Here is a 14,200-nt window from a genome sequence, read left to right as displayed (position 1 = left end):
AGGTTCCTTGCCCCACCCAGCTGGGGAAGGGGCCAGCAGGGGGCCCTGGAACCTGCTAACCAGGATGTCTGGGTTCTTCCCCTAGCTCTGCTTCTGAAGCACCCAGCGGATCCGGGCAATTTGCCCCCCTCGTTGGTAGAGGCCATGGTGGCTGCTTGCCCTGTCCACGTTTCCCGGCACTTGCCTCACTTCTCTGGACATTGGGGGGTATTTTCGTGAGGTCCCAGAGAACCAGTAGACAGGCTGCTTAGCTTCTAGAAAACCATGTTCACATTCATGGAAGGCTTTAGGTTCTAGTACTTAGCTATTACCTTGGGGACAAAGGCTCCATCTTACTGAAGACGGTAAAAATGTCCTGCGTACTGCAAGCAATTGGAGGGGCCTGTATTTGAACCCAAGTCTGTGTCAGAGGTCCCAAGTCCTAAAAGTGGAATGCGCCCCGAGGCAGGTTACAAGGCCCACAAAGCGGGCAACTGGACATGGGGGTGGGATGGGAGGCGCCAAAGGGCGGCAGAGGTTGGGGGTGTCGTGGTTTGACCACGCTGTAACTACCTTCAGCTGCCAGGATAGCCTCCTGTTACCTGGAAGATAGAAGGAACTGGGAGTGGGAAACGGAGCAACCTGGGCTTCCATGATGAAGAGACAGAGCAGGAGCAAAATGTCCAGGAAGGAGGGAGGGAGACCAGAGGAGGGAGGAGGCGCCTCTTCCACCCGCGTCCCCAGGTCCCCATGTACGCCACGTGGGAGGAGCGCGTCCCGCACACCCACGCGCCCACAGCCACATTCTGCCCGGGCCGGGCTCCCTGCGCGCCTGTGGGTGCCAAGCCTCCACGGGCCACGTCGCCGCCACCTGCTGCTGCATCCCCACTGCGGGGACAGGAGCATCTCGGTGTCTCCCTTGGTCCCCTCGCCCCGCGCAGGCCTCCAGGGCCAGGCGGAGGCCACGTCTTCCCCGGCCCCCTCCCCAAAGCAGAGAGGGAGGTGGAGGGAGGAGCTCGGCCGGCAGCCGCCTGCTCTCGCCGCACTGGAGCTCCCCCTCCCCTCCCTCCCCGCCCTTCGGCTGCCGCAGCCCGGCTCGTCGCGCGCGTCAGCGTGGGCTCCCCTGACCGAGTCGCTAGGTAACGGTACTGGCTCCGCAGACCCGGGGCCGGGGAAGCCCTCGCGCGTCGTCAGCAGCGGCGCCGCGGCGCAGGGGGCGCACGGACCCTGCCCTATCCGGGCCTGCGGACACCCGGCTCGCTCGCAGCCCCCGCCCAGGATGCCTTAACCCGCGCCGATCGCTGCTGCCGAGGTCCCCTCTCCTCCCCATCCCCACCCGAAGGGACCCCGACGCCGCCAGCCCCTTCCTCCTTCCCCGCAGGTGCGCACTGCTCTGCGCGCTGCTGGGTGGGCGCCCGCCGCTGCGGTCGCAGTCGCGGCTGGTAAGCTGCGCTCTGGGGCTGGGGCAGGAAGCAGTGGGGGGCGCTCGAAGAGCAGGGCAGCTTCGGCCACCACGGCCGCGGGACCGGCCATGTGCTAAAGTTTCAGGGCCTCGGCGCCCCACTGGGCGCGCAGCGCGGGGCGCGGAGGCGCGGTGGGTGGGGCAGCGCGGTCCTGCTGGCGCCCGCCCGCCCCCGGCCTCCGCGGGGCGCAGCTCTGCGCGCTCTCACACTGTCTCTCTCTTTCTCTTTCCCTCCGCGCTGTCTTCCCGAGGTCCTCCCGCCGAGCCCCGGCGCGGGGCATGAGGAGCCGCCGGGTGCCGCCCAGAGACGAGCCGGCTGCGCGCACACCTCGCCAGCGGCAGACGGGGACATGAGCAGCGCGCACGGGGTCCCGCGCCCGGCGGCCAGCCCCATCCGGCGGCTGCCCGCGGGTCCACGCTGCCCGGGAGAATGAGGCAGGAGCCCGCGGCAGCCTCCTTTTTTTCCTCCTCCTCGCCTTCCTGCGGCTCCGACGCTCCGAGCCCGGGCCGGGCTGTGGCTCTGCTGCGTGCCCCGCGCGCCCCCCAACCGCCTCCGGATGCGCTTCTCGGTAAGCCAGGCCCTCCCCCTTGCGAACAAAGCCTCCTTCGCAGGGCCCCGAGGCCGCCTCCGAGTCCCTGTCCTACCCTCCTTTCCCACCCGTAGCCTGGAAGCCTTCGGGGCTTCCGATTGAATCCCTCATTTTCCCCTGCCAGAAAACCCCGCCTGAAGGCTGAACTGCCTGGGCGCCCTGGAGACTTGGTGCTTTCCTCCGCCTTCTGGAGAAAGATGTGGGCTTGACATGCAGGCGGGAGACCTGTCTGGTTTAGATAATGGCATGTGTATGCAGCTGGGTTCAGACTTAGCTTTTGGGGGCAACAACTTATTTAGTGGGTGTCCAGGCCATGCCAGGCAATGTGCCTCAAAGCCGCTCTGGGAAATAGGTACCCGTTTCTCCATTGCCCAGATGAGGAAACTGAGGCTCAGAGAGGTTGAATGACTTAATGAAGGTCACAAGGTGAGGAAGTGGGAGACCAGGATTGGAAACCAGGGCCCTCTCCTTCCCTGTCAGACTGATCCCTTTGTAACAAACACACCTGTCTCATTTCTTCTACTAACTGCTTCCCTCTCAAGAGTCATTTCATGTGTGTGAAAATACTTGTTCCAATGAGTTTCTGTTCTGATGAAATGAATTGCTGATAGCAGGCACTTTTTGTCCATCCTGCCATCACGTTGCTGCTAACCCCTAATGTGTACTGCAAGTGTAAAGCTACTTTTTAGTTCAGGTGAGAGGCTAATATGTTTTCTTAGGCGTTCTCTTTCCTGGGATTCTGTTTTCCCAGGCCTCTTGAAGGATGGAAAGGACAGTGGTTCCTCCTTTGTGCCCAGCACATGCTAGGCCTCAGAACTGCATCCTAAACCTTTCCCTGGGGGGAGGACTCTTCCAGGTTACCTGCCCCTGGTTTTGCAAATCTTGGAGATGGTTGCTTCACCAGAGCAGGGGCTGATCCCAGATCTGTTCAGGTGGCAGTCCAGCGTTGGTTCTTATTTGCTAGCCCTCAGTATCAGCAGAACTTCACACTTCTCAGCCCAAAAGAAAAAAGGTTTTAATGCAGATACGATGCCTGATGCATGCCCCAGTTCCCTGGCTTGCCACTGTTAACTGTTTGTTTAAATGCATGTAGTTTAATCCTGAAGGGGGAAGCCACATGGAATCATTTGGTCCTGGTCTGAGGGGCTTGTTCCATCGGTGGAGTCACAGTGTCGAGTTCAGCTGTCTACACGTACATTTGTGCAGAGAAAGTCCCTTAGCAGTAAAGGGCCTCTGTGTCTCTGTTAGTAAAGAGCAAGGTTGGACTGACCAGCCCCTCAGACCCCCTTCAACTAAGTGATTCTATGAGTGAAAGAACTAGTAAGTTACAGGCCTGAGCTGGGGTGTCTTAGTCCAGTCGTTTGGACTAACGTTCTACACTGAATGGGTTGTTGATTTCCAAGAAGAGGACTTGGTATCCAGGGAGCTGTGAGATTCAGGTTCAGCCCAAAAGAGGTGAAGCTTGAGCTGTGCTTAATAGATTATTTACTGGGCTAACACATGGTGGCTATAAAATGTTCCAAGGTGTCAGATTGGGGTTATGGAATAAGTTAGGCATTTCAGGAGGAGAGATGACATTAGCCCCTAAGAACTGATGACATACAATTCATTAACAAGATGCCCAGCAGGCTAGAAAGCAGCAAGCTGGGGAGCTTTTCCTACCCCTTCCCCAGAAAGAATCAATCATATTTGCATAGGTAAAATGTTCCCAGCCCAAACAATTACTGCAAGTAAATAAAGTAATTTTTTCAGAGTCTCCCAACTCCGTTGTTTGCTGAGTATACTAGTGATGCGTGGAGCCTGCCTTTGCTTGGCTGCAGAGGGCCTGGGACAGGGAAGGTGGGCCTCAAGGATGTTCATACCCTGAGTTAGTTTTTGGCTGTGGATTAGAGCTAAATCCATCACTTTGACCTATGGGCTGTTAATGGGGTTGTCATTGGTCTTTTCAAGATGTGGATTAATGAACCTCTTAAAGTGCTGCCGAATCCCAAATGAAACGGGCATGTCCCACCTTCTTCCCAGAAACTCGGCCCTCAGTGGGTTTTGTGACTGTTTGAAATTCACAAAACCAGAGGCTTTCATTTTTGACAGGCTCATAGTGTCTACAAAGGAAAAATAATGCATCTTGTGTGGGGATATTGATCTCCCAGCATTGTGTGTTTTAGCTTCTCATGATTAACTGGTAAGGTTTTGGATAAAAATGAATGCAGAGAAACAATCTTCATTAAGTTGCTTTCGAAAATGCTAATTATGAAATAACGATTTTTGTGTCATAGATCATACTACTCACAGCCAAAGCAGAATTACATCACAAAACATGACTCTTGTTACTGATATTTATTTTTTAATTCATTAGTTTTCTCATATTTTTTTGCTTTTTTCCTGCCCAATGTGAAAATAAGCAATCAAGAATAAATTCTTCCTTTTTTGTCTTAAACCCACATTTTTTTTTCCTGTAAGATCTCTAAAGCTGAACTCTTCCCCACCATAGATATAATGGCCTCATGTTAAAATATGTTTTAAGTGCCTTGGGTTTCTTTGGGAGAATGAGAGGGTTATGTATCATAAGTAAAAAACAACGAGGAGACATTTCCCTTGTTTGCTTACTATTCTAAGTCGGGGGTGAGACCATGCACTCAGGATTGCAGCTGCCACACTTAGCATCATGGGGACTCACTCTGAGTGCTGTGGCGCTTCTGCATCGTGAAGGAGGCACACCTGGACTGATCGGGGTGCGGAGGAAAAGAACAGCTCCCAAAGACCAGGAAAGCTGGAGTTTATTCCCGACCCAGTCGCTAACTGGCTTTGTGGCCTTGGACAAATCATTTCCATTGGCTGGGTCTGGGCTTACATATATGCAATGGGTGTATATGTTTGCATGTGTATATGTGTGTATATTATTGATACCAGACATCGCCCTCCAATTCTAAGTTTGAAGTATCCTCAAAATTGGGATATAGCTGGTTATTAATAGCTCCAGAATGCTCTGTACTTTCGGGTTACGTAACATTTCAATTAGACATTCCTATAAACAATAAGGAATTGGTGATTATAGAAGACGTGCTATTTATTACCGCACGTGGAGACTCCGTACCCTGAATGTGTGAAGGAAGATGGAGCTGTGATCGTAAAGGTGATTATGCCAGCTTCCCTATCAGAGTCCCCTTGCACGGTAGAGGCCCACCACAAATCTGAGAGCACTAGAATGAGCCATGACCCTCTCTAGGATCCATGCAAGAACCATTATGTAATTTGGGTCAATGGGGTAAGAAAAATATGACGTTCTATCTGTGTAGCTTTAGGGTTCAGGGGACTTGGAGATTATACCTCAATCTCAGGCTATTCCTGGAAGGTAAGAAGAGGAAGTATGTAATTAACTGTTTGCAGTTGTTTTGAAAATGGAGAGTGCTTAAGTTACAGCCTTGAACTCAGCTGAAGCTGGAAAGTGGTGAGAAAGAAGTTGGTCAATTTGGCAGTGGTATTTTTGCCAGGTTTTGCATGCCGGCACCCTTGTAACATCTAAGGAAGTGTGTTGTCTGAGGTCAGGCTCCCTGGTGAAGCTGCAATCATTTTCAGATAGAGAGGGCATGAGAAAGGAACCACCAGCCTTAAACATTTTGACCTTGCAACTCTGCAAAGTAGGTATTATTAACCCCGCGTTCTAGATGAGGAACCTGGGCTCCGAGAGCTGAAGTGTCTTTCTCAGTCTCTAATAATTATCGAATGGCAGAACCAAGCAAGGTTTTCAGTGGACTCTGCTGGGGTTTAAATCAACCCTTGCTGGCCCTCATTTCCACTGCTACTGCAGTGTGTCTGTCTGGCGACCAAATTGTGCCTTTCCTCCCCAGTTTCTAGATAACCATGGCACTAAAAAAAGCATGCAGATGATTTGACATCAGTAACATATGGAGGTGACTTTGCTGTCAATAAACGTGTAAATTCACCAGGACTTTTGTTAGAAGTTAGATTTCTTTTAACTGCACAATGTCAAATGTGTCTATTTCCAAAAATATCCCCAAATAAGCCAGTAGAAACCCTAAAAGGGTTAGTGCTGGTAATTCTTTGGGAAAAGCTAAAAGAATTCCTCTAGGTCCCACGTTCATCCGCCTGGGGTTCTGTGGGAGGTAAACACAAACTGACGTATGGGACGTCAGTCTGAGAAGTTGTCGCTAGGCTGCACCTCCTAAAAAAGGGACACAATAAAAGTAACAGACGCTTTCAAAAGAACCATTTCTCCTCCTCCAGGATGTCCATGAGTTAATCCTCCCCCAAACAACAGACTAGAGAAGATATTCAGAGGAACATATGTAAGACCTTCACAGTTCACCTACAGCTCTTAGGAATTTCTGGGACTCAGGAGGAAAGGTAGGTCTCACCTAGTAGAGATGCCGTCATATCTGGTGTTAGGGACGGCTTTCGGAATGTCACTTGTGCGTGTATCTGCTGCTGTTCTTCGCCGTAAGTGTGCCGAGCTGGCCGAGCATCCACCATTCCCAGTACCGGAGATTCCAGAGTCCTGTCTGTAACACACAGTTTACAAAGAGCAAAGGAAAATCCCTAAAATACTCTGGCCCCATCGCTCGGCTTTACATCCTGGTAATGATCCTCAGGCTGGGTTTCTTCGCTAGCAGTTGATGATGCTTCCATCTCTGATGCCGGCCTTGCCCGTGTCATGCGAATGATGTCTTCACCAACAGACCCCTCCTTCCATCTCCTCTGATCACTGAGCTGCTTATGTGCCAGAAAGCTTCAAGTTTCTTGATAGGTGATGAATGAGAAAAAGCAGACAGAATGAGTTAGAAAGTTCTGCTGTGATTCATCTACAGTCTGTAAAATACCACAGCTCAGCAGTCAGCACAGGTTTTTGATTTGGTAAATGAGGAAAAACAGTGCATGTCCTCAGTGGGGCCCATGGAGTCTGCATCTTCTGCTCCCAAACTTTGAGAGAACAGGTGCCCCGTGGCTTCAGCTTGGGGCTAGATTTCTAATATGTGGAGTTATTAAAAAGTAGAAAATGCAAGAGTAGCTTTGCAGAGTCACGAGAGAGGATAAGAAGAGAGAAGTTCACGGCCTCTGGATGTGATTATTGTGAAAACAATTTCACATCATTTCCAGCAACAAGCAGCACAGAGTCAGCTCACTGAAGAAATTTAGCTGTGTTTCTTGTTGTCTTTGTATGTGGCTTATGACAGGTGCGGATGGCACTTGATGTGCTTGAAAACCTCCACCTTCCTAAGTCCTTCCTGGTGGCTAAGAGAGGCTAGGCTGAATGCCTTGGCGGACTGGCATTTTTGAAACCTGACTCCCAAGGTCTTTGTGAGGGTCAATGTATTCCCAGGTGCTTCTGTTTCTTAATAATCTGTGATGAGCTGCTATATGTGCCTCATTTAACATCACCGAGCAAAAGAGCAAACACAGAATGCCCAGGATGCTTTCTCCGCTTCTATCTGCTAATATGGTCTGGGGATCCTGATCCACTTCTCGATTCTTTTAATTCAGAAAGTGGATGATAATGACAGTCATTTTTTCATGATCAATATTGGTAAGTCTTATATTTTTAAATAACGTGAACGCACCTGGAGAGCATCGCATGCAAGTTGAAAATGAGTTATGAATGGATACAGTTTCCTTTAACTTGCTCAGAGGGTTTTATCGCATGCTTCCAAAACAGTAAACCCAGTTTCACAGTGTTAAAGTCTAGAGGTAGAAGTGAAAGCCACATCCCGTGTTCTTCCTCTGAAAAGGAGGAGTGGAAAAATACACCCGGCTTCTCACAGGGAATGTTGAGACTGTTCTTGTCTCAGTTTTACTGACAAGATAACATTGCTTCGGTCTGAAAAGTCTCTGTAGATGCAGCTTCTACACCAGGGCGGCTGTCCTCGGGTCTGCTTGAGGACATTCCTGTGGCAATTGAGAGCGGCTGTGTCCATCTGTGCAGGCATGGAGCCATCTCCTCCGCACGGCATGCCTCTCTCTGGTCCTGTCTGATTACTGGGATTCACCCCCCCACACACACACCATCATTGTTTCCTCAGGCAGATGTCAGGGCAGCAATTTCACAAAGAGTTACTGAGCACTAGCTCTGGTCTAGGCACTGCTAGGCATTGAGGCAGTGTTGGTGGACACAGCTGTAGTGTGTCAGAGGCTGCTACCGTGTCAGTGGGCCTGAAGTGTTACCCTCTGCTCTTTCTAAGGAGCCTATTCAGAATCTAGAGGAACTTCGCTGTTGCAGACTTGGAGGCATGCTGGGGCTGGTGGGGAGAACCCAGGCTGGGAGGCAGGGGGCCTTCTCTCTCCTCTCACGTGAGTGCCTAGGGCCAAGCCACACCCCCCACTCTGGCCCTTCACTGGTTTCAGGTGCAAAGATTGGACCACTGCAGGTTTTTTCCAAGTGTGATCCAGGGACCACTTCCTTAGAAACACCAGGTGAGCTTATTACAATGCATACAGTGGACCTTGCTGCAGACCTGCTGAATAGAACCCTCGTGGATGGGGGCCCAGAATCTATATTTTTAACCTAGTCACTGTCATCTTGTGCACAGTGAAGTTCGAGAAGCACTGGTTCTCACGGGTGGCAGATCAGTAATGCCTCTCCCTGCTCTAAAGTACCCAGAGTGTGGCACTCACTCTCATGCTGACCACTATCCCCGCCTTCATCCACCGACGTGCTGGCCAAGCCACACGGCTCTTTTCACTAGGCTTCCTGCTCCTCCTCCTCTGTGCATTACAGTTCGTTTCCCATATGGTAGCTAGAGTAGGCCTTTTGAAGGATCTCATTTCTCCTAGGCTGGGGGAGCTTCAGGGCCCCTGTACCTCTAAGGGCAGTAGCTGGGGACCTTAAGGTGACCCTCAGGGCCCTGCGCAATCTGGCCCTCCATCTCACCTCCTCTGCCACCACCTGCCCCCTTGCTTCCCTCTTTGTGCCACAGCCCTAGAACCCACCCAGCTGCCAGGCGTTCACTCCGAGGAGCCACAGGACCTGGGGACTGGCAAGGCAGGGTGCCAACGCTGGTAGGTGGGAAGCAGCCCTGTGAAGCTCTGTTTTCTATTCTGCCACTACGCTGAAAACCCCTGAAGCCTGATACTCCTAAGCCCACTCGGGCAAACCTGTTTCTGCGCCTGCCCACCACCATAGTGAAAGTAAATTTAGAAGCAGCTCTTTAGTTCCAGGCACCGTGTTACGGGGTGACTCATCATGGGACTGCGTTGTCAAAGTGGCTTGAGAACTCTATTTCAGAGGAAGTTTCTGGATCTAGACTGCACCCCTCTTGGGCCGGACTATGAACTCAGCCACTTTTGATCCCAGGGCCCTGTCATCCCTCCTCCTTCTCTTTGGACAAATATTCACAAGACACCTGCTATGTCGAGCCACTGCGGTCCCCACAATATGTGTCTGTGTGGTTTTATCTCTGACTGCCACGCTTGCTTACAGATGAAATGATGTGACCTGGAAAGTATTTCTCTGGCCTTTCTTTCTCCTTCCTACTGAGAAATTGCTTTGGCCTATTTATCAATAGTAGCTCTCTTGGGGCCTAGGTTAAGCAAACTGTACTCAGAAGTATCAATCCCTTGGCAAGTAGGAGGGAAAGACGGACCCTGTTGTGAGATTGCCCTCCAAGGCGAGCTGAGTGCATAGCTGGAAGATCTGTGGAGCCTCTCAGATGGGACGCGTACTTGGCATGCAGGGCCAGGGCTTGGTTTTCTGGAGGCCACCCTGCCCAGCGGTGCATCGGAGTGAAAATGGCTGGACAACTCCAGACCCTTTGGGGTCTGGCATTGCAGATGCTTTACCTTGAATCGTATGGAGGGAAGCATTTTCACTCTCAGCATCGGTCTTCTTTGGGATGCTTGCTCTGGACACATTGACCAAGCCTTCACTGAGAGGCCATTAGCAAAGTGGGGTGGAGGATGAAGGTAGAGATGTTCCCTGCCTTTTATGGATTCAGAAACAGTTGGAGAAAACGTGTTATGTAACTACCTGTAGCTAATTTGAGAGATTGATGTGCTCTGAGAAGGCAGAGATGGGAAAGATGGGTTTGGCCGGGGGAGAATGGAGGCATTTGACTTGAGCCCTGAGAGATGAGAAGGAATTTCTTGATCAGAGATGAGCGGGAAAGCCATTCCACGTAGGAGGGCAAGTGTGAGCGGAAGCACAGCGGCTTGTTTGTTGGCTGGAGGGGACTGGTGGGTTGTAGGTCTGCAGTCAGGCTGGGGCTGCAGGGCAGAGACGAGGCTGGGTCACTCCTGCTCAGATGGGAGTGGGTTGTGAATGCTAGATTCGGGAGTGTTCCACATCTTACAGGTGACAGGAAGCTGTGGGAGGGGTTTGAATGAGGGTTTGCATTTAAAAAAAAAATAGCTGGTAGTCCTGTTTACGACTCCCCCATACCCTCTATATTATAGGACAGTGAAGATGTGTAAAACACTCAAGAGGAAACACTGTGCAGAAATGAGCATGGTTGTCCCGGGTGTAACCTCAGGCACCGTTTTTCTGATTGCGGTGTCTCTGCTTGTCTACCTATTGACTGACCCTCTGGGCCCTGCCGTCCAGGCCCCAACTTTGCCAACCCCGCTGGGGCTCGCAAGGAAAGCGAGGTAGCTGCTGGCTTCAGCACTTGCTGCCCAGCCATTGTGGACTCTAGCCAACAGGAAATGGAGCAGGCAGTGTCCCAGCCTGATTCACCGAGCCGTGGGTCTCCCTGTGCCTCTGCAAATGCATTCAGACTGCTCCTGGCCTAAAAACAATGCTCCCAGACCTACATCCACAGCTGAAAGAATGCAGAGCACACTTTACCAGCCAGCTTCCCCCAGCAGTGGGCTTAGTGGGTGAGAAAGGGGGTCATGGTCCGGAATCAAAGGCTGGTGCCACTCAGTGACCATTCGCTTTGTAATCAACATGCTCAGCAGGGCCAGTGACTTTTGCAGACCTGGCTGGACAGAGGAACATGAGGAAGGGAAGAAGTGTCTCAGGCTCATGGGTGGTTATACTATCCTTGACCTTGACCTTCTTATTGCTAAGGAGGGGAGAGAGTGGGGGGGAGGGGGAGAGAGAAAGGAGGGAGAGAGAGATAAAGCGTGTTCCACAAGCCAGTGGGCAAATTCTTAGCTGTTTTCTGTGGAGTCTGGGCCTGGCAGAGAGCCCACTTCATGACTGGCTGACTGCCAGATGGTGCCAAGGGCATGGCATCCTGGCAGTCAGCCTCCTGGTGAAGACCGCCACCCTCTGGAGGGTTCCACACCCCAGGGCCTGGGAAAGGAATGCAGCTGCACCCTCCATGGGTCCCATTTACAGGTCAAAAAATCGAGGCCAAGAGAAGCAAAGTGGAATTGTGGCTGAGCAGGACATCAAATCATTTTGGAGTTGGTCGTGATCTTTGAGGCCGGCCAGTGCCCAGTGCCCAATGCTGGCAGCAGTCCACCTGGAAATGAACAGTTTGTCCTCACACTGCCTTGCTGCCCACCAAGCATGGAGGACGTGGCTTTCTCCTTGTGCATCTGTCTTCCCTCTTAGAAGCCAGGCCCAGAGTCAGGGGGCTGGGCATGACCCCTAGATGTCTGCCCCTTTATTTGCTTCTTGGTTTCTGAAGCTTGTATGGAATTTTAATGCAAGCAGAGAAAGGAATTGAGTAGCAAGTTATCAGAGCAAACTAGAACGGTTGTCAGGATCTGGGCGGGGAAATTGATGGGCCCGAGTTCAGGAGCTCCAGGGCTCCTGAAATGCACCTTCAGGTCCCAGGAAAGCCTTGCATCCTGGTTCTCGGAGCTCCTAGTGCACACTTAGGCACATACATCACTTAGCGCAAACCACCTCGTGAGATACCATTGCTGGCTCTGTCTCCTTCCCTCAACTGTCTGTTCCCTGGATCCTCAGTACCTGGGGTGAACCTTGCTTGGTGCCTGGAAGTCACTCCTGGCCTGTGAGTGGCCGGATGGGGTGCAGTGTGCGAAGGGACTGGTGCCCCGGTCAGGCTGGCTGCGCTTTTGGGGTAGCCTGGCTCTCCCGACTGTTTCTCACCTTATCAAGCAGGTTCTCCTAGATGCATGTGAAGCTGACGACAGCCCTGCTGGCTGACTTCAAAACAGTAAAACCTTAAGGGCTTTATTAGGCAGATCTATAAGTACAGTTCCTGCTCATAAAATGCATCCATCACAGCCCCGCGGAACATAAAGCAATTGTTTGCAAACTTTCCCAGGTTATTACCGCCAAATTTAGTGAATATATGTATTAGATAAATAATCCTGGGAGGTCCATAAGTGATTGCAGTTTCGGGCAGAACTAATCTACCTGCTGGTACATTTCATAGGTTTTGCCACCTTACTGACTCTCGTTTTAATGAAAGAGGAGAGCAAAGCTATAAAAACTATCCTCATGGGTTGGGGACCCGACCAGATGATGGATATCAAAACAGTGTCTATGAGTTATATGTGGCTATTCAGGGTAATTATTATTAAGACATTTTGAGCATCTGACCTCAGTTCCTTTTGTTTTCCTGGGAAAGAACCTAGTACCTCCCAGATCCTGCTGCACTTGGCTGACAACGCCCAGTGCCTACAATCCCACCATTGAAATGGCAGTTCTTCAACAGGATTTTGGTGGCTGCCACAGTCATTTTGGGGGACGTGCACCTTTTATTAGAAGCTGTTTTCAGAATCAGATTGTGAGGCACTGGACGGACCTGGATTGAAATCTGAGTTTATGCCCAAACTCCCTGTGTGATTCCTGGACAATTTGCTTCAACCCTTGTGAGTCTTGTTTTCTCTTCTGAAAAATGGGCATAATAACAACAATTAATGGTCATCCCAGCTTTTATTAATATATGCTGGATGCTTACTGGTGTGAGGACCCTGTGCAATAAGTCCTTCTCACACTCTTCCACTGAATGTGCATAACAACTTGATAAAGAAGTCACTTTTATTATTCCCATTTTACAGATGAAGATACTGAGGCTTGGAGTATTTATTGGTGCATGCAAAAACACCTCAGATAGTGGTTTCGAACAGGAGTAATCACTCATTTTGCCCAGCTAGGTGGTCTTGCCATGGGCCTCCTGTGAGGTTGCAGTCAGACCGTGGCTGGGGCTGGAATCATCTGGGAGGCTTCCTCACTCGCATACCTGGCACCTTCGTGAGAAGAAGCACACAGCCTGTGGCTGAGATGCTCCATTGCTCTGTGGATGCTCCCTGTGACTGGGCAGCTGTACTGCCTACCTGTAGCCTAGGGCTCCATTGCCCCAAGAGAGAGCAAGCAGTTGTAGGGGGTGGGGGTGTCTGTCTGTATACTCTTTGGTGATCAAACCTCAGAAGTCACATAGTATCACTTCCGGCGTATCGTTGGAAGCAAGTCCCTAAAGCCAGCCCATATTCGAGAGGATGGGGGGTAGCTAGACTCCATCCTTTGATGGGAGGAGTGCCGAGAGATGCCAGTACATTTTATGTCACTGCGGAGTGCTTAGGTGACTTGCACAAGGTAGACCACTGGAAGGCAGCAGAGTGGGGTGTCAGATCCTGAGCATGGCCCGTCACCCCTTTGAAGTGTAAAATGTTAATCACCATAGGCTCCTGACACAGGAGCTCTGTAAGCATGTGCGCTACTGCCTCTTCAGATGTCCTTTCTGAAGAAGGAAGCAAAGCCATGTGCAAGTCCAGGTGCTGCTCCTCAGGTTCAGAGAGGCCTTGGTACCGCCCTTGGGGCAGACCAACTCCCTGCCCCTCCCCTGCTGTCCCTGGCCTCCCTCCCCTTCACCTGGAACCACATTCTCACTTTCTTGGATCCTGGGCCTTTTCCTCCATAAAAAGAAAAATTAAAAATTATTTCTTAGGACTCAGCTGATATAAAGATGAACATATTAATGTGTATATTTAAAAATTTTCTCCTACCTAGAAGTTCATTGTTTTCCTTCTGATTTTAAATTGGAACCTGTGGGCCCTGGTTACTGTACGTGATGCATCTGAAGGAGAAGTTGGCTTGTCCTTCCCCCTCCACCCCCCATCACCTCCTCTCCCTCCCTCTTCACCCCCACCACCTCCTCTCCCTCCCCCTCTACCCCCATCACCTCCTCTCCCTCCCTCTCTACCCCACATCACTTCCTCCCTCCCTCTGTACCCCCCATTGCCTCCTCTCTCTCCCTCTCTACCCCCATCACCTCCTCTCCCTCCCTCTGTACCCCCA

General features: G+C 51.2%; 1 long non-coding RNA gene across 1 annotated transcript in view; it reads left to right on the top strand.

The window, feature by feature from the left end:
* Positions 1 to 1,595: 1,595 nt before the first annotated feature.
* LOC116557801 overlaps positions 1,596 to 14,200 on the top strand; it is a 48,164-nt gene continuing 35,559 nt past the window's right edge. The window contains exon 1 of the long non-coding RNA XR_004271704.1: positions 1,596 to 2,010. This is a non-coding gene — a long non-coding RNA (uncharacterized LOC116557801). The remainder of the gene's footprint in view (positions 2,011 to 14,200) is intronic.

Source organism: Sapajus apella, unplaced genomic scaffold (assembly GCF_009761245.1).
Source record: "Sapajus apella isolate SASKATOON/1434 unplaced genomic scaffold, GSC_monkey_1.0 scaffold20, whole genome shotgun sequence".
NCBI lineage: Eukaryota > Metazoa > Chordata > Mammalia > Primates > Cebidae > Sapajus > Sapajus apella.
The sequence above is the reverse complement of the archived record's forward strand: the minus strand, read 5'-3'. Positions and strand labels throughout refer to the sequence as shown.